This window comes from Camelus bactrianus, chromosome 14 (assembly GCF_048773025.1).
Source record: "Camelus bactrianus isolate YW-2024 breed Bactrian camel chromosome 14, ASM4877302v1, whole genome shotgun sequence".
NCBI classification, from domain to species: domain Eukaryota; kingdom Metazoa; phylum Chordata; class Mammalia; order Artiodactyla; family Camelidae; genus Camelus; species Camelus bactrianus.
Genome location: NC_133552.1, coordinates 61,203,445 through 61,229,322, shown reverse-complemented (window position 1 = coordinate 61,229,322; position 25,878 = coordinate 61,203,445).

Genomic DNA, 25,878 nt, shown 5'->3' with positions numbered 1-25,878 from the left:
AATCTCTAGGAAAGGAGAACTTGATGTTTTTACTTGTTAAAGTAAAAGGTTCTGGTTTTGTTTTCTCCAATTGCATATCAATTTGGGAGAATATTTGCTGAGGGGAGCACATACTTCCGCCCTCCCCACCCCGACATTAAATCAAATGGCCAAACTTAACTGGTTAAAAATCTCAGCTTTCTTTTAGAGATCATCCAGTTTTACTACTAATTGGTTTTAGTTTGGCTCAAAAATGTCTTTAGAAAAGTCACAATTTTTTCCTGGTTTTATGTAATGGTTCTTGGTAGACTGGCTCCCTGTTAGTTTCTAAATGTAAATTTAGACAAAGGGAGCAATTTGCTTTGGTTCAAACACCTGTCTTTTCTTCAGTGTTGAAAAAATATATATATATAGGATGTGGTTATATTGGAGAGCTTCTGAGCACAGCCTCCCATCTCGGCCCCTCTCTGACCCCCACAGCTACTGCGGCAGAAACAGCTTCCTGTAGGTGTAAACTGGAAGCCCCCTGCCACAGCTTCTGCCAGCACTTGTTGCTTCCTGCCCTGAAAATATCTACGTGGCCCTCAGGTCTGTGAACCTATAAGTGTGGGGTGGTGTTGATACAGGAAAATGTTGGGTGTGAGAGGATGGCTGTGTCCCAGGTCCCAGGTGAGTCTCTGGGACGCACCCCATCAAGTGAGGGTCCTTGGCTTTATGCAGGAAAGAATTCAAGAGTGAGCCATAGTTGAGTAAAAGTAGGTTTATTCAGAGAGATGCACACTCCATAGGCAGAGTGTAAGCCATCTCAGAAGGCCAGAGAGACCACGAGGCATGGGGCGTTTAGTTTAAAGAAAAGTAGATACACACTCTATAGACGGAGTGCAGGCTGTCTCCGAAGGCGAGGGAGGGAGAGGCAGTGGCCTCAGACCAGGGGTCGTCTATGAAAGTGAGACTGGTCACGAGGTGTGCGGGCGGTTAAAGCAAAAGTAGGTTTACACATCCCATAGACAGAGTGCAGGCCATCTCTGAAGGCAAGAGAGAGAGAATGACCACGATGTTGGGTTGTTAGTTTTTATGGGCTGAGTAACTTCACATGCTAACGAGTGGGAGGATTATTCCAACTACTTTGGGGAAGGGGCTGGGGTTCCCAGGAACTGGGCCATCACTCACTTTTTGACCTTTTATGATCTGCCTTGAAATCATCATGGCACCTGTGGGAGTGCCAGTTAGCATGCTGTTATATTACAGTGAGTGTATAATGAAGCTCAAGTTCTCCTGGGAGTTGAATCTTCTGCCATCTTGGTGCTAAATGCTGTGTCGTTCTTCTAACTGGCTGTACCCTGTCTACTCCCTCCTGTCTCAGTGTCATGGTTAACAGAAACAGATCTGCAGACATAAGAACAAACTTGTGGCTTCCAAAGGGGAAAGGGAGTGAGAGACAGATAAATAAGGTGTTTGGGATTAGCAGATACAAACTACTATATATAAAATAGATAAACAACAAAGTTCTTCTGTATAGCATAGGTAACTATATTCAATATCCTATAATAAACCATAATGGAAGAGGATATAAAAAAGAATACATATATATATATGATCACTATATATATCACTAAATTACTTTGCTGTACACCAGAAACTAACACAACCTTGTAAATCAACTATACTTCAGTTAAAAAAAAAAAGATTATTGTCATTCTGAAACCACGCAGAACCCTGTGTGACCCTCCCCGGTAAAAATTCTTTCCATACCCCCATTTCCTGTTTGTAGAAATAGGCTTCATTCAGCCTCCTCGACCTTCCCTAAATTCCAAGGGGCAGATTCAAACATTGGCTAAGCAGGGAATAGAGGGAGTGCAGAAACACAGAAGGAGCAATGAAGTAACAACAGTGCAAAGAAGGGGCAGGATCCTGGCTCCTCAAGGAATATACATAATAATATATCTTTGAGCTCTTCTGCGGGAACAAAGGCCCCCACCCAGGTACAGATGGTAACTTCAGGCTGAGCACAAGGAAGGGCAGGAAGCAACAACCTGGAACATCACCCTGTTACCTCACCACCAACCCAGCAGAAGAAAGTCATAAACCCTCCAGCCCTCACCCCAAATTTTGCTGATAAAAACTTCCCCAAAACCATGGGGGAATTTGGGCTTTTTAAGTATTAGCTGTCCCAGACTCCTTGTCTGACACCTTACAATCAATGTTGCACTTTCCTTCTCCACAACCAGGTGTCAGTAGACTGGCTTTACTGCATGTAGCTGAGCAGACCTAAGTTCTCAACAATGATCATCTTAAGCAGCTCTCCTTCCTTGAACGGTTCTTTTTTCCTTCCTCTATTCGACGTGGAGTTGCTTTTGAAGAAATAGGATTTTTCCAAAAATAAGTGATCAGTTTAAAGGATTACATAACCCCACAGTTATTTTGAGGTATTTTCCTTGGAGATCTTCACTTCCATGGTCTCAGCTCTCACCTAAGCACAGATGGCTCTTCAGCCCAAATCTCCTGCCTTAACCTTTCTCTTGATAAGCAGTTGAACCTGTTATTCCAGGTCTATCTCCAACTTTATCATCTGTTGCATAAATATATAAATCCTTTGTTCCAGTCAAGTTGATCTATTCAACCTTTAAGCATTAGGCACATTTCTAAAACCACACCTCTATCCATCTGCACCCAGGCCTCCCTTTTCTTCTCTGCTTGCTTGCACCCCCTTATATTTTAACTCCTACTCCAAGTCCCTCCTCCTCCGTGAAGACTCCCAGCCTTCACTGATCTCTCTGTTCCCTACACACCTATATATAGGAGTCACATGCTACCTTAAACTGTTACCTAACAAAAGTTCATGTGCCATGCACAGTGAGGCCAAACAAACAGAAACACTGGAGTTTGGAGCAGAGAAATATTTATTGCAGGGCCAAGCAAGAAGAATGAGCAGCTCGTGCTTGAAAATCCTGAATTCCTGATGGTTTGGAGGGAAAAGTTTTCATAGGCAAAATTTGGGATGAGGGCAGCAGGGTGTGTGACTTTCTTCTGCTTGGTTGGTGGTGAGGTTACAGGAGGTGTTCCAGGAATCTTGTGCTCCACTAGAAGTTACCATCCTCCACCTGGTTGGGGGCCTTATTTTCAGCAGAAGAACTCAAAGACATTGTTATGTATATTCCTTGAAGAGGAACCAGAACACTGCCCCAAGGCTGTGCTATCATGTCTTGTGGTTCCTCCCTGGTTCTGCATTCCCTCCCTTCTCTGATTAGCAACTGTTTGAATCTGCACTTTCGAACTCAGGGATGGTTAAGGTGGTTGAATGAAGCTTTTGCCTTACCAGCAAGAAATGGAGGACACAAAAAGTATCTGTACCAGGGAGGACCCCACAGGGTCCTGCTCCGTTTCAAAACCATCTCTTACTCTTTTATATAAGTGTCCCTTCTCCCCATCTCAACTGCATGTATATTCTCATATATTCCATGAGTCTTATGCTGTTTGTGTTTGTTGATTTTACTTTCCCTGATCCCTATTTCTCCTAGAATGGCAGATGTTTCAGTAACTATTGCTACATAGCAAGCCATCCACAGTTTCTTGGGTTGACTTAGCTCAACTGGGAAGTTCTCACTGGGAGTCTCTCATTAAGTTGCAATCAAATGTCAGCTGAGGTCTCAGTCATCTGAAGACTCAATTGGGCTGAACATTCAAAGTGGCTCACTCTCATGCCACTTGGATGAAGTTGGCTATTGGCTAAGAGTTCAGCTGAGGCTGTCAACCAGAGCACCAAAGCCTAGCTTCACCGTGTGCTTTTCATAGCCCAACAACTGGGTTCACAGAGGGAGCATCCCAAGAGCAATAGCTCCAAGATTCCCAGGCAAAAGCTTCAAGGCTTATTATAATGTGTCCATTGAAATCCAGAACATCCTTTCCACCACATTCTCCTGGAAAAGCAAGTCACTCCTTGTCCCTAATGTGGGACAAGGCAGCATTGTGCCTGGGTTGGTAAAAGAATTTACCTGAGATAAAAGAATAGAATAGTAGAGGAGTTTATTAGGGGTACATTACCATAGGCAACAGCAGGCCACACAGGCAAGAGGTGCCTGTGTAAGCATGGAGGGTTGGTTGCTGGGGTCTTTTGTAAGGTCAGATCACAAGGTGCCTGATCAGCTTGTGCACAAGTAGGTGAGGTAAGAAATTTAGGGTCCATGAGGCTTTTGACTCTGATAAAGTGGGCTGAAACAAGGCAGCCTTAGCTATTGTGAGATTAGGCATTACCTAGGGCTATTAGTTTGTTAGAGGAAACATGCCCAGTAAAGAATGTACTTTATCTGTTGAGGGATCACAGGTAGACATCAGAGAACCCAGAAATGGGGGTCGTTGGACTTTGAAGGCTGTCAGTTGGCCCCACAACTAAGACTGGTCCAGATTCAAGGGGAAGGGAATAAGACCTCAACCCTTTATGGGAGAGTGACAAGATCACATTGAAGAGGAGCACAGGGGATGGGAATCTAGTGTTGCTGCCATCTTGGGAAAATACAATTAGCCAAGCCAGGGAATAAGTACATTTCCATTCCAGGGTCACACTAGTTTGTAACCCACCTGCCAAGGTATTGAGGCCTCCTTGTTGTATATATATATATGTTCCATTCTCCTGGCCTCTGGATAAACCTCTAAGCCATTACTAGGAAAGCCAGCTGGGTGATCAGAACTGAAAACATTCAGTAGCTCAGAACCAACAAAATAACAAAGTAAATATCATAACTACACTATCCACTTTCTGCATAATGAAATTATTACTTCCCTAATTTAAAGGACACTGCAGATGGGGCTGGGAATGTTTGATATCTTGTTTAAGGTGGCGATTGCACAGATTTACTCATTAAGTTGTGGAAAGCAGAAGACAGGTTTGAAAGCTGTTTAGGAAGAGATTTAGGACCTGGTGATTGGCTGGGTTGTGGAAGAAGTCAGGATGTGAGTTGGCAGCCAGTCTTCACCATGTCCAATGCTGTGTGCACTAATTTTACTGTCAAAGTGATGCGTGAAAAGACAGATTAAAACAGACTGCAGAGATTTCCTTGAGATTGGCTTAAATTCCCACTGAAATCGTTCCATAACACGGTTTTTTTTTCTTTCAATAAGGTGTTCTCCCCAATGTGTGTGCCAACACCCATTATGTTGCATAGAAGTATTAATCGTCCATGTGGAATTTTTTATTTTTAAAGTCTCTGGGAAAAACAGAACCTCTCCCCTGCCACCACCAGCTGAGCTCCCAGACCATGATCCTCTCTCTGGACATGTACAAACCAGTATGATTTTTTTTTTTTTTTTTTGGTCTTGGGTTACCAGGCCAAGTTACTAAACTGACTCAACTCACCAGTTAAAGACCTATGAATTCAGGGAAAACTAGTCAAACTCATTTAAATCAATCCCAGACACAGAGATGGGTCACTGTTTCCCCACTAATTGCATAGCAGGTGCTGAAGTCCCCAGAAGAGACCACAGTTGCAGGGCGAGATGATGACATTGCAGGTATCATGTTAGCTCTCTTGGTCTCTAAGTCACTACCTATGAGTGTATGCAGTGTAATAATGACTGTTTTGGACATGCTAAATATATAGTTTGACTCAGCATTTTGCTTTGATGGAAAGAACTTCAGTAGACAATGAATGAATAGGACTTGAATGTGTATCACATTTTAAAATGAGACATGTGGAAACATGTTTCCAAAACAGGTTAGAGACTCGTTACCCCTAAAATCTTGCCCATCTCAGTGAGTGGCGTCATTGTCCACCTGGTTATTCAGGCCAAAAGCCTCAGAGTCAAAACCTCTTTCCCACACTTACCCACTCCACCCCTGCCACCATATTTAATACATCAGCCAAACTCTAGCTTCAAGTACCTGTACCCTAAACCTACCACTTGTCACCACATCCACTAGCTTCACTCTAGCCCATGCCACCTGACCCTCCTTCAAGCACAACTGCAATAGTCTCCTACTTTATTAATAGATTCAACAACAAAAAAATTTTAGTTCCTGCAAGATAAAAAAATATCGTAACAAAATCAATGATAAATGACTAAATAGGAAAAATAATACACACACACATATAAAACCCAGTTTAGACTCATTGATATATAAAGAGCTAATACAGATTATTATGAAAAAATAAATATTTAGAAAAGCTGGCAAATTATCTGAATAGTTTGTAACAAAGGAAACATAAATCATTCATAAACAAATGATAAGATGATTAAGCTCACTGTAATGAGAGACATAGAAATTCAAAGTGTAATGAGATTCTTTTGACACTTATAAGATTGGAAAAATCCAAAAATCTAATAATGCTTCCCAATGGTGATGCACAGGACTAATGTTGGTGGGAGGGCAAATTGGTCCATCCTCTTTGGAGAGCAATTTAAAAGGTACCATGAAATTTTCATATGCATGTACTTTTTGACTTGGCAATTCTAGATCTAGGAATTTATTTTACAGATATGTTTGCACATGAACAAAAGACACAAATACACATACACTAACAAAAGAAACTAGTCAAATGTACTGAGAACTGGTTAAGTAAATTTGGTATATCCATAGAGTGGAATACTATGCAACAATGAAAAAGAATAAAACAAAACTACTTGATATTGATAAGAGAAATTTTTCTAGACATATTATTAAATTGTAAAAAACAAGATGCAGAAGACATACATAATATGCTAGCATGTTTAAAAATATGGGTTAGAAAATATAGTATATTCCTTGCATACGCATAGACTATTTCTGGAATGAAACTGGTAACAGTGGTTGCCCTGGAAAGATGACCTCAGAATTTGGGGGAAAGGAGAGGACTTACTTTTCACTATATATATTTTTGTGATGTTTAAATTTGTGCCATATTTGAGAAATGCCTTTTAAAAAAATTATACACAATTCAAGTTTTTTTCTCATGAAAGGGGGTAGAGCAATAATTTTATTTTGGTGATATAATAGTTAAATTCAGAAAGAAAAAAAGAAAAAACTAGTTATATTCTGTCATTTTAAAAGAAAATATTAGTAATTCTTTCCTGGAAAAGTGTGAGGTTTTACCTAAAGAGATAATAAAAAAATTTCATTTCTATTATGTCTTCACATTTTCAGAATTATTATGTATAAATGAATACCTCAGACAAAATAATAGCTAATATTTAGAAAGTGTTAACTATGGAGCAAACACTGTGCAAAGTGCTTCAAATTAACAGTACTGTTTTCATCTTCCAGTTACAGTGGAGGGAATGAAAGCTCAGAGAGATTAAGTAACTTGCCTAAGGTCACACAGCTAGTAAGTTATAGAGCTGACTCAAACCTAAGCTGTCTGACAGGAAAGCCCACATTCTTAACCACTGTGAAGTTTATTTATTGTGTTATTAATGACTCATTTGTTTTATACAAATAACACTTAAGGGTATATAATTTCCAAATCAAAACAAGTACTTACCAGAAAAAGACTCTATCCTTCACAACAGGAAACAAAAACAGAAATGTTGTAAATTCCTAAGTCCCATAAATAAAGCCATAGTATTGTTTTTGAATTTATGGTCAATGACCCATAGATAAAAATACATCATTTTAATACATGTGAACAACAATTGGGAAACAGGACCACTGGGTTATATAGACTGTGTACACTATTTTGGGGGTTCATATTCTTGACCTTCATGAAACCTTAAAGTAATAAATGTTTTAGATCAGTGTCAAAGGTTAAACTGTGCCCCTGCCCCAGAAGATATGCTGAAGCTCTAAACCCCCTGTCATAGGTTGAATTTCGTTCTCTCAAAATTCCTCTTTGAAGTCCTAACCCCCTTTATCCCAGAATGTGACAGTATCTGGAAAAAGGATCTTTACATAGGTAATTAGATTAAAGTAAGATTATTGGGATGGGCCCTAATCCAATACGACTGGTGTCCTTATAAAAAGGGGACATTAGGACACAGAAACAGACATGTGCAAAGGGAAGACACTATGAAAGGACACAGGGAGGAGATTGCCATCTACAAACCAAGGAGAGAAGCAGAAGCAGATCGTCCCTGCACAGCCATAGCTGACACCTCCTTCCCCACCTGTGAATGTGACCTTATTTGGAAACAGGCCCTTTGCAGATATGATCAAGTTAAAATGAAGCCATCCTCATTAGTTTATGGGCCCTCCTCCAAGATGATTGGAGTCCTTATAAGAAGAAGAAAAGACACACAGACACAGGAGGATCCCCATGTGAAGACAGAGGTGGAGACTGGAGTGATGTTTACAAACCAGGAGATGCCAAGGATGGCCAGCAACACCAGAAGTGAAGAGAAAAGCACAGGACAGATTCTTCCCTTGAGTCTTCAGAGTGAGCAGACCCTGCCTGACTCCTTGATTTCAGCCTTGTGGCCTCCAGAACTATGAAACAAAACATTTCTGTTGTTTTAAGCCACCCAGTACTTGCCCTAGGATTTGTTTGTTTTTTTTTTTTTGGCAGGGGAGGAGATAATTACGTTTATGTATGTATTTATTGTTGGAGGACATACCGGGGATTGAACCCAGGAACTCATGCTTGCTAAGAATGTGCTCTACTGCTTGAGCTATACCCTTTCCCCCCAGTACTTGCCCTAGGAAATGAATACAGTCAGATTCCATATAATCAGGTTGGGGTGGGAGTGGCTTCTTAAGCAGTTGCTCATGGATGAAACCATTAATGGACGGTTTGGAGGAGCAGATAGGGAAGGGGAGCAAGAGTGCTCTGCCGAGTTCCACAGGTGGATCCTGGAGTATAAGTGATGCCTGGGGTGGGCTCACCCCAGGCAAGGGTGTCAGGATACTTCACTTGTTGAAATCAAAAGCACCCCAAAGAGGGAAAGAAAAAATGGGGAAAAAAAGATTAAAAAAAAAAAAAAAGAAGAAGAAGAAGGATCAAGGTAGAACACCAGCCTCATCTAACACGTCAAATTATCTGTTCTGTGATATCTGGGGTCCAGAAGCTTGATGCTGATTCCATTCCTGCTATAAACATATAAGTAGTTCTGTTTTGGGTGGTAAACAGCCAATGCCCTGGGGACTCCACACATCCCCTCCTACCTTGGTCCCACCCCTGGAACCCCTGGACTTCCCTATGATGCAGCAAAAAAAACAAACAAACAAAAAAAAACACTGGGCACAGCTGGGGGTCACTGAACACTATGGCCAGTGTTCTAATTAGTCAGCTATTAAGATTTGGACCGTCACCCCCAGATTAAGCCCCTGCTATGTACCCAATCCAGTGACTGGAACTGTGAAAGACAGAAAAAAAATACTAGACAATCCCTGCCTTCAAAAGTTTAAATTTAATTGAGGTGGGAACAAGATACAGATTAAATAATTGGGAATAATTATGTGCTAAACTCTGTGTCTTAGTGTGTTTGGGCTGGTATAACAAAAATACCATAGACTGGGTGACTTAAACAACAAACAATTATTTTTCACAGTTCTGGAGGCTAGGGTGTCCAAGATCAAGACTTCAGCAGATCCAGAGTCTAGTAAGAACCCACTGGTTTACAGAGACCCTGCAGAAGCACAATCAAATGGACTCACCACAGAGATCCAGACCCAGACTCAAGGATCGAGTGCCTTTAGGGGGAGAAGACAAAAGTGTTTCAGGGACACTAAAGCTGAAGATGCCATCAGCAAACGTAAGGAACACATTTAGAGCAGAGAGAGAAGTCATTCCTGGATATTTCCATCTTAAGTCACCAGAGGGATAGCCAGAGGGAAATTCTGAGCAAGAATTCAGAAGTGTGAATAGGAAGTTCAGAGGCAAGTTCAGGGACAAAGGAGTTGATTTGCAGCATGAATACTTAGCTGACTTCACTGCTCCAGTAACTCAGTCAATGCTCATGCTGTATTAGGAGCCATAGCCACAGAATATAGCCCAGGGGCTTGGAAGCGAGAGACTTTGAGGGAGCAGGGAGGAGATCAGATTAAATTAAGGAAAAATAGAGAGATGCTAGGACTCTACTTACCCTCAGGATGACTGAGAAAGAGCAGACAGTGAAGGTGGCAGAGAAGTGAGGGAACACAGCCTCACTGAAGCCAAGAGAAGGGAACGTTTACAAAAGGAGGGCGTGGTCAGACAATAATATGTGCTGCAATGGTTAAGTAGGATTAGGACTGAAATGGGACTGCTCACTGTTACAAAACAGCAGTTATTCTCAACCGGGGCAATTCTGACCCCTATACCTGGCAGGGTGGTGCTACTGGCATCTAGTGGGTAGGAGCCAAGGATGCTGCTCTGCACCCGACAATGCACAGGACAAACCCCACAGTGAAGAATGATTCTGCCCCAAATGTCAGCAGTGCAGAGGTTAAAACCCTGCTAATACAGCAACTGTAGAATATTCTGGGATGAACTCATTTTCAAACATTATTATCACAGCATATGTTTCAAATAGGGGCTTAAAAATATGGTCCCTGAAGTTGGAGCACCCTGAGGGGTATCATCTCCGTATCTTAGCCAGGGGATAGACTGTGTTTCTACCTTATTTTGGAGCCTATTTCCCATTGGCTGGCCCCTTCCCCACTCTCATTTTTAAAAATCTTAGACTGATGCTCCTGAATGATTCTTATACTTAAATGATCTCCAGTGAACCATGCTGCATCCTATTTTCTATGTCGGTGCAAATTCTCACTTACACACACACACACACACACACACACACACACACACACACACACACACACATACAGAGCCCACATACCATTTTGCACACATTCCATATCCTCAACACATCATCTTACTTCTCTTGATTTTCCACCAAGAGGTCCGGTTGAAATGACCTGGGATTACCTCCTACTCATTGGGTTGGTCCAGTCATTTCCACCTACTTCCCCCTCCCCAGTATAACTAGCTCCTCCCATCTCCTTCTCAGCTTTGCTCAGGAGCCCTCAGCACCCAGCATACGCTACAGTTTGAAATGTATGTGCTGGCCCTAACTCCCTGATGAGAGTTAGAGCTGACAGCCCTGTGGAAAAGACACACACACACACAATTTGTTCCTTCTCACCTGGCCCTTTATCTCTTTCCCCCATGGAATCTGTGCAGTGAATTTCTAAGCTGGTTAAAATCTACTGGACTGAATTCCATATTCTTCTGTACTGATTTTTCTCTTTCCTCACTCCTTCACTGCGTCTGGATATGAGACCAAAGGTCAAAAAGCAATTTTTTAAAAAAATTAAGGAAATATGTTTAAAACTCTTCCCTCTTATGAAACCCTACCACATTGCTTTGTTTCCCCCTTCCCCCACCCACCCTTTCCCATGGACTGGAAGATCTCCCCTGCATTTTGGCTGCCAAAGTTTGACTTCTTCTGGGCTTTCATTCAGATACTTTTATTCTGAGTTTTCAGCACTAAACCTGTCTTCTGAGAGGGTGTTAGAGGAAGAAAGGGTTGATGGCGGCAAGTCCGTTCTCTTCTAGCTAATGTGTCACACACACATACTAGAAGCCTCCTCTGGCTTGAGAGCCGGGAGAGCCTAAAGTTACTGAATTTTGTGTAATCAATCTGAGCACTGGCAAAAAGTACAGGCAGTTTCTTGGGGATATATATATATTGTTTTAATGTGACAGTTTAACTGAATTTGTTTCTCTTTCTTTGAAAATGTTCTAGGAAATAAAACAATAAAAATTGACTCTTCCACACTGTGATTTGATACATCAATCTGTTACTTTCAACTTCTCCTATTCCTCTTAATATTTTGATGAGTTTAGATTAATCACATCAGTAAAGATTTACTTTTTAATGGTGGATATTTTATCACTGGTCTCCAGGTGGTCAGCTTTCATTTTCAGTCTAGTGGTTTCTTTATTAAGACCTGGGCTCTTTTCACCATTTGTATATTTTGTTTGTGAATCATTTCTCTAAGGCTCCATTCTTTTAAAATGCTGAAGCACAAGTAAGTAAGGACAGTTATGTAATCAAATGATGGCTTGATACAGGCACCCCAGCCAGGAAATATGCCTCCAAAGATCAGATAGAAAGAAAGAGAGAAAAGAGGCTAAAAAAAAAAAACAAAAAAAACAGAGCCTTGGGGCCCTGAAGGACAATAACTAACCATCTAACATCCGGGTCACCGGAGCCCCCGACCTTTGACCGGTTTGAGACACAACACCAGTGGGAGATGGAGAGTCAATTCTATTCCTTCCTGAAGACTTTCTGAGATGCAGGAGTTTGTAGCACCTTTCTGAATGCATCACACCAGACCAAGCTTTCAGCTGTGCTTCTTATGAAGCTGTAGGCAGCTCAGTATGTTCCCCTTTATAATTACTCTGCTCCTTTGCCTACCTCATTCCCATTTCCCTCCCTGCTGTTTCTGGGAGCTTGGACTCCCCATGAACATGTTAGCACAGAAGATTTGATTCTATTTTCTTTCTTTTTAAATTTATTTATTTATTTATTATTTTTTTAATTGAAGTATAGTCAGTTACAAAGTGTTAATTTCTGGTGTACAGCACAATGTCCCAGACATATATATTTATACATACACTTGTTTTCATATTCTTTTTCATTAAAGACTATTACAAGATATTGAATATAGTTCCCTATGCTATACAGAAGAAATTTGGTTTTTTATCTATTTCTTATATACAGTGGTTAACATTTGCAGATCTCAAACTTCCCAATTTATCCATTGTTTACTATGTCTACAAGTCTGTTTCTCTTTTGTAGATGAATTCATTAGTGTCCTCTTTTTTCTTTTTCGATTGATTCTATTTTCTAGCAAACCTATATCTCTGATCCTTCTGGAATCCTGTTTATGTTATTTCTCCTATTTACAGCTTTCGAGTTTTTTCCCTCTTTCATAGTTTTCATTTCTTTATACATTCATCTGTCTTTTAAGCTTTTGTTCTATTTGTCTCTTATACCCCCAAGCTGGACCTTAACAGGGACTCTTTTATCTTTTTTTTTTTTTTTTCAAATAAACATCTAGCAGCTCTTCATTTTCTCACATCAAGTGAAAACTAAAAGTGGAGTTCGCTAAATGACTTTTATCTTTTAATATTTTAGTTAAAATTGTTTTTAGTTCCAGAAAGTTTGTGTGTATGTGTGATTGAATCTTATGTGTTCTTCTTATATTTTAATTCAATTTTTTGTCTGTCTACTCCAACAATTTTATTTCCCTAAAACCTAGCCATTATGAGTATTCTAATTGTTTTTCTGTGGCTACTATGTGTCCCAGTGAGGTACTTGTGCTAATTTCCTATCACTGCTGTAACAAATTATGGCAACTAAGTGGCTTTAAATGATACAAATTAATTAATTAATTAATTTTTCAGCTTTATTAAGTAGGATTACTACAATTTGACTGCACATATACATTATATTGCATGTAAATACATATATACAATATATTGTACTATTTTTTAGTTTACATATGTGTACTGATCATTGTTTCTAAGAACAGATTAGAGCTTTAGATTTTTAAACTTACATAGTTATCAAAGGAATATAGCCAACCACAAAATAAGAATCATCAGAATGAGATAATCCAATCATAAAGGACAAATTGTACTTACACATATTCAAGAAATCAATCACCTAAGTTACAAATAAAAAGTAGTAAAATGATATAAATTTATTATCTTACAGGGCTGGAGGTCCAAAGTCCCAAAAGTAAGATGCCAGTCCAACTTTGTTCCTTTTGGAGGCTCTGGGGAAGAATTTATTTCCAAGGCTGCCTGCATTCCTTGACTCCATCCTCCATCTTGAAAACACTCCCTCCAGCCTCTGCTTCCATCCCCTTGTCTCCTTCCCTGACTCTGACCCCTCTGCCTGCCTCTTAGAAGGATCTTTGTAATTACCTTGGGCCCATCTAGATCATCCAAGACCATCTTCCATTTCAAGACCCTGAATTTAATCCTATCTCAAAATTCCTTTTGCCATGTGAAGTAACTACCACATTACTTAAACGGAAGCTACTCTCAAGGTGAAAGCAAGACAGGGCCTGCCCCTGTGGACCTGAAGTGTGGCAGGTGAAATGTCATCAGTTCTGTCTTTGTGGCACCAGGAGGAAGGCTCCCTGATTCCTCATCTTCTTAGTCATGGACTTACATGTTCTCAGCCTCAGCAGTAAAGACAAGTGTGCCTCTCCCCCTCCTTCTTCAGCTTCTTGAAATTCAGGAAAGCCAGTGGGTTCTTCCTAAGATACCATAAAGGGTCAGAATTACTTTTCCTCTTGGGGGTCTGTGATCGTTAACTTCTATGTGTCAACTTGCCTAGGCCATTGTACCCAGAAATATTTGGCTACACAGCAGTCTAAATGTTGATCTGAAGGTATTTTTTTAGGTGAGATTAGCATTCAAAAGAATAGACTTTGAGTAAAGCAGATGACTCTCCATAATGTGGGTGGGCCTCATCCCATCAGTTGATGACCTTAGGAGAAAAAAATTGAGGAAGAGGGAATTCTGCCTCTAGGCTGCCTTCAGACTCAGGTTGCAACATCAGCTCTTCCCTTAGTCTCCAGCCTCCCTCCATGCATCTGTCTTCGTCCCCCGGCCATGTGTAGACTCCAGAGGCAGACCCCTCCTGGGCTGTCCGGTCCTGTTTACTCCATCCCCAAGCTCCTGTTCTGATGGAAAGGATGTGAAATTTAGAGACTTCCCAGCAGGACAGCTCCTTGGAAGTGAGGACTGCATTTTGCACGTGCTCAACTGTATTAAACTCTAAGCTATTGGGAAAAAGAATCTGATTTTGCTCAACCATGTTAAATTCTTAGTTGTTATGGAAAAAAATGTGATTTTCATATTCCCATTTTACCTCCATAATATATAATTTCATCAAACTTCTCTTTGCAAATGGCTCTTCTATATAGTTCATTAACCATAAGGTTTTGTTCTCTTGTAAAAATATATCAGGAAAATATGAGAGTCTGAAGCTGTGATGAAAACCCCGTGTTGGCCTAAGCACATGAAGAGAGGGGTCCAGAACATTTTCTTCCAGCTGTCCTCAGACAGCAGCCCTAGAGTCTTCAGCATGTCCTTTTTTACAGTTTTTGTGACTCATTTCCTCACTTGTAACACAGAAATACTAATGCGATGCCAACCAGCCATAAAGGAGGGTGATGGGAATTCTGGAATCAAAACTTTATTTCATATATGATTCTGATCTTATGTGTTTATAAACCAATCCTCCAGGGTTTGAATATCTTCTATTATTTTTGGCTCCGCTTGTTGCGACTATATGGACTGTGGTGGAAAATCGCTCCCTGCACAGCACCCTGGACTGCAGTGTCCATAAAAGGCAACGTGCTGGCTCAAGAAACTGAATGATTTCATAACTGACCTGTGATCCTAGTTCTGCCCAGCTCCCCTTCACATCTGAAAGCGCGTTGGCACAAAGGGGAGAAAAGTCTTTTTTTTCCCCACATGCTTTCATCTCACAGCTCCTCTTCCAGGTCTCCTAGTTGGAAAGATATTTCTACATAGGCAGATTATTGCTTCTGGAATACTCCTTTGAGGTCCTGCGGTGTAGCCTGTCTCCCAGTGCAGAAATCACTAAGCGATGACCTGCCCTGGATTAATTAATGTATTTGTGACGTATTGAGCACCTACTGTGTGCTGGACATTGTGTCAGGCCTCACACATTGGCAGACCCCTAGATAAAGATTCAAGTGCAAGTAGTTTATTTGAAAGAGGGTCCCAGGAAACATTTGTTGGACATGGTGGATGTGAGGTGGGGGAGGAAAGGAAGGCAAGAAAGGGTTCATTATCAAGCAAGTTACCACTGTGGGCAAAGAGAGCTCAATCCTGTGAGTGAACTCAGAAAATCATGAATTAAAACTGAGAATTAACCCAACTGAAGGGCAAGGGGGGTAGGTATTTTTCCACCAATTCTCCATCAGTTCAGGGCACTTTCAGGGGGATTAACTGCCAGCATTCCTGACTTCCCTGGACAGGGGCTCGGTGCTTCTAAAACAAGAAAAAATCTTCAAGTGGAGATTTCCAAGAGTTAGCTGTAAGTAAGTAGCTTTTGACTTTGGAAGTGAATTCCAAGCAGTTTGGGGTGAGGGGTGCTGACAACACCTGCTGCCTGCAGGAAGACAGAAAGAATTAAGATCCCCCTCCCTACTTTTGACCCAAAGGAGGGAACAGGGCATTCACTCCCTGAACCCAGTAATGTCCAAGGTGGGGTACAGGTGAACAAGAGAAAACACTGGAGTGATGGAGGTGACAAGTCTGAGGGAACATTATGCAAAACTTGAGTCAAATTGGGGTGAAGATGAGCAGTGAGAGGAACAGCTCTAGAAGACCTCAGGCCATGCCTCGTCGTTTGGAGTCCAAATGATGAGCTAGTCAGGAATGACACAGAAACGCCTGCCTCCCCACAGCCATCTGGCTGATGGAGATGCTGTTCCCCAGGGGAGAAAAACCCGATACAGGGCAAACCTTAGGCAAAGAGGTTGGAAGGAAGCAAGTGACCTGGGCAGGGATACCAGCTCCTCCTTCAACTTCCCTGGGGAGAGTCAGTAGAAAATACGACTGTCAGGGAGCCAGGCAGAAGGCCAGCCAGGTGGCTAACCGGGGCGGGAAAGGTGCAAGCCTGCACCACAATGCTTTCACCAGCCCTCGCTCGGTTTAACACCAGCTATTCCGGCCAGTGCGAGGGATGCCTAGAGTGGCCTACGCCCACTTGCTTGTGGGAAGGAGCAACTGATAGCCACCTGGGCTGTAGGTCATCTGGACCATGAGATGAGGCAGGGCTGAGCCTGTATAAAGTCAGAAATCATTCAGGGGGGCTGCTGGGTGCTGGGGCGGGTGGGGGTGACTGTCCAAGGTAAGGCAGCTTGGAGCCAAACACTCCACTTGTTAGGATGTTTTTCTTTGGGTTGGACTGAAATCTACCTTCTTTGAACTTTTCCTTGGTCCTAACACTGCCCTTTGGAATTCCTTGATCAGTCCCAAGAAAGCTTTTCAACTGGCAGCCAATAAAAACTCCCCTTTGAGTAGCTGTTTGTGCTTTGTGAGATATTAGGAAGGTCATGACAAAAATGTTGTGACTAATGTCTCCTCCCCTGGTTTTGGCTAGGCTGTTCTATTGCCAGTAATTCCAGGGAAAGTGACTCTGCCACGGACACGTGTGGTGTCTGCAGGGCTTTACAGCCAGGCTCCTTGTCCCTGACCTTCTGCTTTCCATCTCAGGCTCATGATTCAAGGCAAGTCTTTCTCCTTTTCCTTTGGTCTGCCCTTACAAACCCATCACAGAGATTTCGCCCATTGTGATGCCCATCTTCCTACAGAATTTCAAGTGTGCTCAGCATCTGTTCGGGCTCTCTCTCACTGGAAGAAACATATTTTGCTACACTGTGAATGTGCCATTTTGATCAAGAAGAACTTTAATTCATTTTTTGTTATCTGAAACATAAGGAACTTTTATAATGAAATGCTCTACATGTTAGGTGACAAAGCCCAGGAACAGCATATAAAGCTGCTATCTCATTCAATCCAGACCAAAGGGGAAAAAACACAATAAAACAACAGTCATTGTTTTAGCCAAAGCAGCATCTTTAAGAATGAATAACAGTGGTGCACACATATTGGCAAATCTGCTTGTGGTCACCTTGCAAATTTCTATAAACGATACTCTTACCTCCTAATTAGGATTTGAAACATTGCTCCTTTTACAACTGAAACAAGCCTTTTATTGTTTACTTTGCTTTATGTAGTACTACTCAACTATGGAGAGACATTTAATCTAGAAGTTACAGGAGGGAATTGAAAATTTTGGCTCAAAGAACTTGTGTCTTTTGAGTGCTAACTAAGAATCGGCACTTGCCATCTGCCTCTACAAGGATTGGATCACGTTGGCACCTGCCATCTAACTCTGGTTGGACTAAATCACGAGCCGCTGCAGCTACTGACCTCTAACACACCCTGAAAGGAGTTCAGGATGGAGGTCAAGAATGAAGCACTCTGTACTCTGGGAAAACTGGCTGAACAGGCCTTCAGATAGTTAGATATTTTCAGGAGAAGATTTTATGTCACCAATTTTTGCATCTCCTCATATCTAGAAAAGCACTAAAATCATTTAATAATGACGTCTGCTCCTCGTGACTAGCAGCAAACTTCTGCCTATATGTGTGCTTGACCGCACGTCCCCCCTTCACTGAAATCATATATAATACTGAGTTCTCCCCCTTCCTCTTTGGAACAGTTTCTCAGAGCTTTCTGGGATGCTGTCTCCCGGGCTAGCATCCTCATTTTGCCCCAAATAAAACTTAACCCACAACTCTCACACTGTGTGATTTTATTTCAGTCGACATGAGCTAAACATTTTCTGTTTCACTTCAACTGCATGTTTATGGATTTCTGAGAAATTAAAAATGAGGTGTCCTCATTACAGCAGGCACCCACACCAAAGAGAAAGAACAAGCCACACCAAAGGCAGAAAAAAAACAAGAATGAAAATTCCACAAAAAAGAACTCAGAGGGAGAAGGAGAATTATTTTTCTTGCCCAACCAAAAAAGAGTCAAAAGAAATGGGCTCTCTCAGTAGAGAGAATAACCTTTTCCTTCTCAATTCACATGTGGTTGCCCCCAACTCTCATTCATTTTGCTAGAATTTTTAACAGTGTTAAATATCTCAGCAATGAATTTTCAAATCATAATTTCCATTGACAATATAATTTAAAAACTTAAGCTTGGAGAATTTACCTACACCACACACACGCACAAACACATTCTCCAAGTTTTAGTATATATATATATTTCTTTAAATAAACATTTTCTTTTCCTTAATATTATTGACCCTAAATATGACTGTATTTAATGAGAATATATGTCTTTTTAAAGTGATTTTTCTTCTTTTCCCATTTTTATTGGGAACTCCATTTCCATTAATTCCCATTCTACCAAAAAAGGAATCATTTGTAAAGCCACATTAAAAGTATTTTTTCCTTTCTTTTGATCTTAATAACTACATAAAAGTGGGTTATGTCCTACTTCTAGGAGATGGCTGGGCCATGCTGAGGAATACATGAAAGGAAGTTGTAGTTTTAAAAAAAAAGTCATTTGTCATTCTCTATTTTCTAAAATATTGAAAATATGAAAGCGGAAATCATCCCTGTGCATGATTTTGCTTCTTCTAGAGGAATGTGGATTTATGATGAAACCTAAATCCTAGAGAAAAGGTAATGACAATTTTAAAATAAAAACAAGTTTTTCAAAAAATAAACAGAGTGAACAATGAACAGATTTATAAATGAGGTTAAAAGAGAAAGACTAAATCTCCAAATGAAGTAGGTCTAAATTTTTACAACTTGCTTTCTGAACTTTCCTCTATAGATAGAAAGGAAATCTCAGCCCACCATTCTTGCCTCAGAATTTTTCTCATTCTTTTTGAGTAAGGTCAGATTTTTTTTTTTTTTAACCTTTGCAACATTGTCAAATAAATTTTATTTAGATTTTCTAAAGCAGGAGTTTAGACTGACGTTTCTGGGATCGAGGCCTAGAATAGAATCATCAGAGGCTGGAAGAATGTTAATTGTATCTATTAACTCTAAATGCCTCCCAGACATTACTTTCTTAATTCTTCCAAACAATCCTATAAAGCAGGTATGATTATCCCTATTTTAGAGATAAAAAGGTGAGTATTGGAGAGATTAAACAACTTGCAGAAAGTGGAACTGGAATTCAAGTAGAGGTCTGCTTGTCTCCAAAGCTAAAGCACCAAATGACTTTCATGTAGGGTTGAACAAATTGATAAAGGTGGCAAACAGAATGGGGAAAATGGGTTGCAGATGGGTCTTTTTCCAAAGATGGATTTGGGAATCAAAATTTGAAGTAGGTGATAAGGTGGGAATTGAAGTAAATCGTTAGGTTAGGATTCAGTTTAGGGCTGGCTGGCATTGGAGTTAAGATTTTATTGAGAATTTTTGGCGTGAGGACAGCCTCTCTCTTTGAGAGTGAGATAAGAGTTTAGGTTCAGTGTGGAATTTGCATTAAGTACTGGGAAGGGATGGGAACACAGCAGTGTTAACCAAACTTCCCTGATGACAAGAATCACCTGGGGAATTGTGGGAACTACAAATTCCTGGTTCCTCCCAGCCCTGCTGAACCCATCTCCCAGGGAGACTGATACTGCTTACAAAGGAGCCCAGAGGAGTCTGATCATCAGGAAAGCAGAGAAACTCTGGACACTGGTCAATATCTGGCTTCTCACTAGAATCACAAGGAGAGCTTGTTATAAATCCTCATGCTTGGGCCCCACCCCTCAATTAAACCATAATCCAAGGGGTGGGGGGCAGGTTATTATGTTTTCAAAGTTCCCCACTTGATTCCAATGGGAAGCCAGGGTTGAAATCGCAAATAGATGGTTAGAGATGAAAAGAGATCATTTCTGCTCTGGATTCATAAAGCTGTTTAGTGAACCTCTTCTATGACAATTTTTGCAGACTGCTTGATTTATATATATATATTTGCATACCTGTTTTTTTTTTTAACAACACTGTAGCCCTGAAGGGCAGACATTATTACCTACATAGTTAGCACTGTGATATTGAATACATATATATTTGGTCTGCATGTAGGCATTCAAAGATATCCTTGGCAGCTCTATTCATGTAGGTACACCGTATACACTACATGCAAATTCACCCAATGAAGGGACTTACCTCTCTATTGTTTCATGAATTATCAAGATTTACTCAATGCTAAGCCATTTAGGCATCAATTGAGTCTGGGGAGCCTTGGTCCTCCAGGCCATTATCTCATCCACAAGCCTTTCCTTGTGCCACCCCTTTTGAGCAGCCCTTTCTGTGGTCTCCCCTGAATTCAGGCTGGCCTTTAGTTACATGCTTGATCAATAGAAGACACGGACAGGCAATGCAAGTCAAAAGGATTCTTGCGGCTGTGTTCTGCTGCTCTGGAAACACTCTTGGAGCCCTGGACGGCCATGTAAGAAGTCCAGTTACCCTGAGACCACCATGCTTGAGAGAACACACAGTGGGTCCCTGAAATTATGTGACAAGAGATGCCTAGCCAGCCTGAAGCACCTCTAGACAAGAGCAGTGTCAAAAGATTTAAAGCTCTCTTTAATCTGCCAAAGCACATCATACAAAAATATCACTATGATGCCCTGTATATAGTATAAAGAAAAATAACAATTATGTTATTCATAATGAAACAATATGTATTTCAATATTTTGATGCTTCAGGCAAAGTACAAAATAGGAGGCAGAAAAAAGAATGCACATGTATGAAGAATCACTGGAGAATACAAAACTGCAAATTCAAGTGTGAACAGGTCTGTTAGGCTGGCAATCCAATGCCATGGGTAATACTGCCGTTGGTGATTTTTGAAGATAATAAACACATTTTTGTATAGGTCTAAACAAAGTCAAATGCAGTATCTCCTGATTTTACATGTTAAGTGCATTCCTGAAAAATTCAGTGTAAGTGTAAAACTGCCTTGTGTTTAGGTATTCTGATCCTGGGTAAATGGGAGCAGATGGATTGGGGCAGCTCTGAACTAGCATCCCTGGATCCTGACTTCAAAATGCCAACAGCAGCCCCAATCCTTACATCAAGACAAATACACAAATCCAATACCCCCTAATTTTCCAAAATGTCCCCAAGAGCTAGAATAGCTCCCCTGAAGAAAAGCTATCCCGGTCCCTCAGGGTCTTGCACATAAATATTTATTAAGTTAGAAAGCTATTTTTTGAACTAAAGCATTATAAGACATTCTTTGGGTTATTTGTACTTTGCCTGTAAAACACCCAGTCGAGGGCCTGGCACAAAGTGCAACTTCGATAAACACAGGTTGTAAAAGCTATAGTGCCTGGAAACTGAGCTTTCCTATAGGCGAATGTCATTGCCTGAAGAAGTAAACCGCACTTCAAGCCAAAAGGAACTGCAGTTTTGAAGAAGACCTTCCTTCCCACCTTCCTACAGATCCCATAACTCACTCCCATAGGGCTGGTTGTACCAGATGGCTTAGAGACATCTTTTTCTCTTCATTTTCAGGATCTGCTGGAATCTATTATATACCAGTTTCAAAGGTCAACTAATCTTTGACACATTACAGATAATTGAGAGTTGAATGTACTAGGCTCCAGGGTTGACTTTAACCATTTGTGCATAGGGCTGTAAAATTTAAATATTTATCTTTTTAATAAGTTCACTACAATAGCAACCCCACATGAAGAAATAACAACTCTGTAAATGAATAATGATGATGTATATGTAAAATACACATTTTTAAAAGATTTTTTATTGAGTTATAGTCATTTTACAACGTTGTGTCAAATTTCAGTGTATGCACATTTATTTATATTTGTTGCACACAATTATTTCTAGTTATATCTTAGACTCAAGCAGCATTTTTATTAGATAATCTGTAAGCTTCTCTATTTATGAAGTGGAATGTTCCCTCAGAATGAGAGTGAGGGAAAGTATTCCATTCTAGGACACCCTAAAACACCTTAAAATCATATTGTTTATATCATTCATTTGTACTTTTAAAAGGGTTCACTGGCCTCAAATAGCAATAGAACTGCACATTTCCTACACCCACCCACCCCCATTTTTACAATTCTGAAATGCAAGTATGTCTTAAAATTATTGACAAAATGGTCACAGAAATGGTCATTGTCTTCAAACACATGACCTTGGTTATTTCTAGTTGAGTAACTGGATAGCTGAAATCCCTGATATTTAATCAGTAAACTATTTAAGCTCCATCTGTGGGGAGAATCTGAGCCCTGGTGTTACCAGAAAACATTCCATTGATACTGTCAAGAAAGTATCAGCAATGCATGAGTGAAGTCCAATTTCTGAAACTTTCCTTTTACAGACTATACTTTTGATGTTAAGTATAGGAACTCTTTGCCTAGCCCTGGATCTCAAAGACTTTCTTCTATGTTTTTTCTAAACTTGATATTTTTATGTTTTACATTCAAGTCTTTGATCCATTTGAGTTAATTTTATGTAAGGTATGAGACTGGGATGGAGGTTCATTCCCCCTCGTTTATGTCCAATTGCATTAGCACTGTTTGTTGAAAAGTCTATCTTTCCTCCATTGAATTGCTTTTGCACGTTTGTCAAAAGTCAGTTGGACATGTTTGTGTCAGTCTGTTGACACACATTGGAAAAGAATTTTACAATTCTTGTAGATTAAACATGAACTATTAACTTTAATAAATAAGGAGAAAATAAAACTCTTAATACTCCAATGCAATGAGGACTTTGATAACTGGCTATCGAATATTGTCAATTTGAAGACACTGACAAAAAAAAATTAAAATACTCTGAAGTCTTACAACTCATATATGAAACTTGTTTGTTTCCTCCAAATTTGATGAATCCAAGAAAGTTAAAGAAATTATTAACAACTAGTTGTAAAATTGAAAGAAAATTATTCTAAGTTATCCATTTTAAAAAGTGTCAATTAAGGATGCTTAAGGAAAGATATAATTTTCTTCCTATACTCACTATAAAAAATAGTACAAAATCATTGTCTTTTGAAGAGATTATCAGAGTGTATGCAGACAAACATTGTAGGAAAAAAAGCATTTTAGAAATGCATGAGGAAGGTAATTAGTTAGAAACATTGTTATTTTTCTGGATTTTGTGATGTTTGTAGTATTTGGTAGCTTTAAGAATTGTAATTTGTGTGATTTTTCTTATACTAAATATCCACTTTTGTAACCAAATTGATATTTATAATTTTGCATTCTTTTGCTCAAAGAGGGCCCCTTGAAATTTTATAAGCTTTATATATATATATTTGTATTTTTAATTGTGGTAAAATATACATCACATAAAATTTACCATCTTAACCATTTTTAAAAGTGCAAAGCAGTGGTATTAAGAACATTTACATTGTTGTATAACCTTCACCACCATTTCAACTCCAGAACTCTCATCATTCCACACTGAAACTCTATATGCATTAAACACTAACTCCCCCTCCTCCCTCTACCCAGCCCTTGGCAACTACCACCCTACTTTCTGCGGCTATGACTTTGACTACTCTACATATCTCATTAAGTGGAATTCTACAGTGTTTATCTTTTTATGATTATCTTATTTCACTCAACATAATGTCCTCAGGGTTCATCCATGTTGTCGCATGTGTCAGAATTTCCTTCCTTTCTAAGGCTGAATGACGTTCCTGTATATGTATTTACCACACTCTGTTCATCCACTCAACCATCATTGGACACTTGAGTTGTTTTTATCTCTTGGCTATTGTAAATAATACTGCTATGAACATGGGTGTACAAATATCTCTTCCAAATCCTGCTTTCAATTCTTTTGGATATACACCTGGATGTGGAATTGTTGGATCCTGTGGTAGTTCTCTTTTTAATTTTTTAAGGAATCACTGTACTCTCTTCCACAGTATGGAAGTAGCTGTACTACTCCACCAACAGTGCACAACAGTTCTAATTTCTCCACATCACTGCCAACACTTGTTATTTTGTTTTTTGGATAATAGCTATCCTAATGGATATGATTTTTAATACATTTTTATGCTGTTATATTTAAAAAATTTTAATACATTAAAAATTTGATGTATAGTTGATTTACAATGTTGTGTTAGTTTCTGGTGTACAGCATAGTGATTCAATTACATATATATTCTTTTTCATTATAGGTTATTACAAGCTATTGAATATAGTTCCCTGTGCTATACAGTAGGACTCTGTTGTTCATCTATTCTGTACACGGTAGTTTGTATCTGCTAATCCCAAACTCTCAATTTAACCCTCCTCCCCTCCTTCCCTTTTGGTAATCATTGTTTGTTTTCTACGTCTGTGAGTCTCTTTCTGTTTTGTAAATAAGTTCATTTGTGTCATGTTTTAGATTCCACATATTAGAGATATCATACGGTATTTGACTTTCTCTTTCTGACTTACTTCACTTAGTATGATCATCTCTAGGTCCATCCCCTTAATATATTTTTAAGTCCTGGCTGGGATTTGGTTTTGCTGGGCAAGTTTTAACCCAGCATTGCTGTATCAGTTCTCCTCTTCATGACCACGTCTCTGGCTTAGCCTTTGAGTATCGCTGCTCAGTGCCTCTGTATAGTACTGGTTTCTCCCTTTCCCTCTTTTGAAGTCCTTGATATTAGTTTATTCAAACTTGCTTTTGGGTGATATCACAGACCCCAGATTCGTGGGTTTATTGTTTATTTCTGTTTTAGTGTTTACTGTATGTACATACATTTCTATCCCATTAGTCAAGAGGATCTATTCTGCATACTTGTTCATTCTACCACCTGTTGGAAAATTTTAAGGTTGGTCTATATCGTTCCCATATATACTCACTGGTGACGCTCTTTCTATGCCTGGTAACGTTAGAGCTGGTACAGCTGGTGCTGCAGGACCTGTTGCTAAAACACTGAACTATGTCCTTATTGGCTGATAAATAGCTGCTATCTTGGAAATCTGAGCACCTCCCTATTACCTTGGGATCATCTAAAGGGTGAAAGGCTGATGGTAAAGGTGGCCTCCAGGCCTGTGCTTAGAAAGCCTCACATTTTCTCTTGCTCTGCAGATTTTGTAGGCAGTCCTGAACAGATTAGGTAGATTACGGCAAATTATGTAGCCAGTCCTCAAAAGAATTATTGTCCTTTAGACGTTGGAGTTTTTTTTCTCGAATGGAGAGGGGATTCTGCCTTAATGTTCCCTCCAGGTACAATGTAGGGGATGCCATGCCAGTCCTCTGTGCTAACCACAGATTCCCTTTGGCCCTGATCCTCTGCTGTTTATCCTGGCCAACCTTGTTCAGGAGCCCAAGCCTGGAAAAAGGCATTTCGAGATCAACATTTTTCTGCTATGAGAAGTTTTACATTTTTAAGAGGCATAATCCTTTTCTAAGCTCAATTTTTACCCCTGATTCTCATTTCTTTCATCATCAAATATATTCTCCATCT